Source organism: Nannospalax galili, unplaced genomic scaffold (assembly GCF_000622305.1).
Source record: "Nannospalax galili isolate Female #2095 unplaced genomic scaffold, S.galili_v1.0 scaffold124, whole genome shotgun sequence".
Taxonomy (NCBI): Eukaryota; Metazoa; Chordata; class Mammalia; order Rodentia; family Spalacidae; genus Nannospalax; species Nannospalax galili.
This window is the reverse complement of record NW_008352485.1, coordinates 2,470,240-2,472,505: the sequence shown is the minus strand read 5'-3', so window position 1 is coordinate 2,472,505 and position 2,266 is coordinate 2,470,240. Positions and strand designations below refer to the sequence as shown.

The 2,266-nt window shown below is 38.6% G+C and overlaps 1 pseudogene; it reads left to right on the top strand.

Moving 5' to 3' along the window:
• The first annotated feature begins 668 nt into the window (after positions 1–668).
• Positions 669–1,255, top strand: LOC103747207 (annotated as a pseudogene).
• Positions 1,256–2,266: the final 1,011 nt, after the last annotated feature.

Sequence of the window (2,266 nt, the reverse complement as noted above, 5' to 3'; positions counted from 1 at the left end):
AGATCCTCCTACCTCAGCCTCTCACATATTAGGATTATTTATAGGCCTGCACCATCATAAATAGCTAAGGTTTTATTTACTTATTTTATAAAATATTTATTATTTTTATTTAATGTGTATGAAATATTGCCTATATGCAAGTGCACCCATGTTGTACAATGCCCACAGAGTCAGAAGAGGGCATCAGATTCCTGGTACTGAAGTTACAGATGTTGTTAGCTACCATGTGAGTGCTGGAACCAAATATGGGTCCTCTGCAAGAACAGTCAGTGCTCTTAATCACTGAGCCATCTTGCCAGCCACCCACCTAAGGTTTTAAAACTTTGTTCTTATAATTATACTACAAAGTTAACTATGCTGGGGAACCTATTTATTTATTTTTGCAGTGCTAGAGATAAAGCCAGGGCCTTTAATGTCCTAGGCATGTGCCACACCCCAGCCTCCGAGCTACTTCTAAGCCATATCTCTTTTCAGGAGTGTAGACCTTCCTTCTTTAAAAAGAAGGTGGAAATCTAAGTATAGGGAAAATTATTTTAGCCCTGTGTCAAAGACACTTCAAGCCCGCATGTATTCAGATAATGCAGTATCAAGTCCCATGTCTTACATCAGAGAGTGGGGTGAGCCAAGCTATTAAGCTATTGTTTTGAAAAAATGAGGAATCGTACAGTATGTCCACTATACAGACCCTCCACTCTTTTGACCCCTTTTCTGATGCAAGTAAGGGTGATGACCTGCTTCCTGTTGGTACTGAAAATTATATCCATACAAGAATTCAACAGAGAAATGGCAGGAAGACCCTTACTACTGTCCAAGGGATCACTGACAATAAAAAGAAATTAGTGAAGGTGCTTAAGAAGAAATTTGCCTGCAATGGTACTGTAAATCGAGCATATGAAGAAGTAATTCAGCTATAGGGTGACCAGCACAAGAACATATGGCAGTTCCTGATAAGAGATGGACTGGCTGGATTGGAGAGATTGCTCAGTGGTTAAGAACACTGGTTGTTCTCGTAGAAGACCCGGTTCGAACCTCAGCACCCACATGACAGGTAACAACTGTCTGTAACTCCTGTTCCAGGGGATCCGACAGCCTCTTCTGTCCTCCATAGGCATTGCATGACACAGGTGCACTTACCTACATGCAGGCAATACACGCATACACATAAAATAAAAATAATAAATATGTTTTTTAAAAAAAAGATGGACTGGCTAAGGACAATCAGCTGAAGGTTCATGGGTTTTTAAAAATTATTTAATAACCACATACTTAGAAGAAGCATTTCATTACAACAGTATTGACATATTCAATAACAATTTTACAGGTTCATGGGTTTTAAGTGCTTGTGGCTCTCTGAAGCTTAAGTGAGGATTTCCTTACAATGAGTAGAACTTCTCTTCTGTCCCTTGTCACAAGTTTAAAAACCTCACAGCTTGTACAATGTAACCATTGGGGTCTGCTTTTCACTTGGACTAGTGTAACTCCTTATACAACAAACTGAAAAAAGCCACACCAAAAAAAAAAGGATTTTTGCAAAAATCATTTATTGCTTTTCTACAAATGGAGTAAGCTTGCTGTAAAAACATTTAACAATCTACAAATGTTCAAAGAATGAAATAAATATGTCACTGCCCCATTATGGCTGGGAGAACTCAAGAAAGAAAACGAATTCAAATTGTGAAAAACTAAATTGATTGCAGTGACAAGATTCTGTCAATACATTCCCACTCATGAAAGAGAAATGGACAGTGTATGCCAAAGTCCACCATCTTTCAGTGCAAAATAAAAACATAGCCCACCAAGCCAAGTGCACTCACCATTAAACCATAACACCATTCTTCTGTGGAACCAGTTTTCTCCTATCTTGTAGCATCAATGTCAAAGTGACTTCTCTTCCAGGATGCTAGACTTTTTACTTTTCAGATTAAATCAAGACATTAACTCTGCAGAGGTAACTGCATTTTTGCAGGGCTATGTTCTTCCTTACTTGAACTGCAGACAGATTAAGTCAGACATGGTCCAAGGTAAGGAAAAAATTATCAGTATTTTAAAAACATATCATTAATAATTATAATAAAAAGGTAACTATGCTGAGCACGGTGGCACATGCCTGTAATCCCATCACTCAGAAGGCATAGGAAGATGGATCCCTGAGAGTTTGAGGCCAGCCTGGTCTACATAGCAAATTCCAGGCCACCCAGGCCCATATAGTAAGACCCTGTGTCAAAAAACTAACCAACCAACCAACAAACAAAAAGATAATCATATT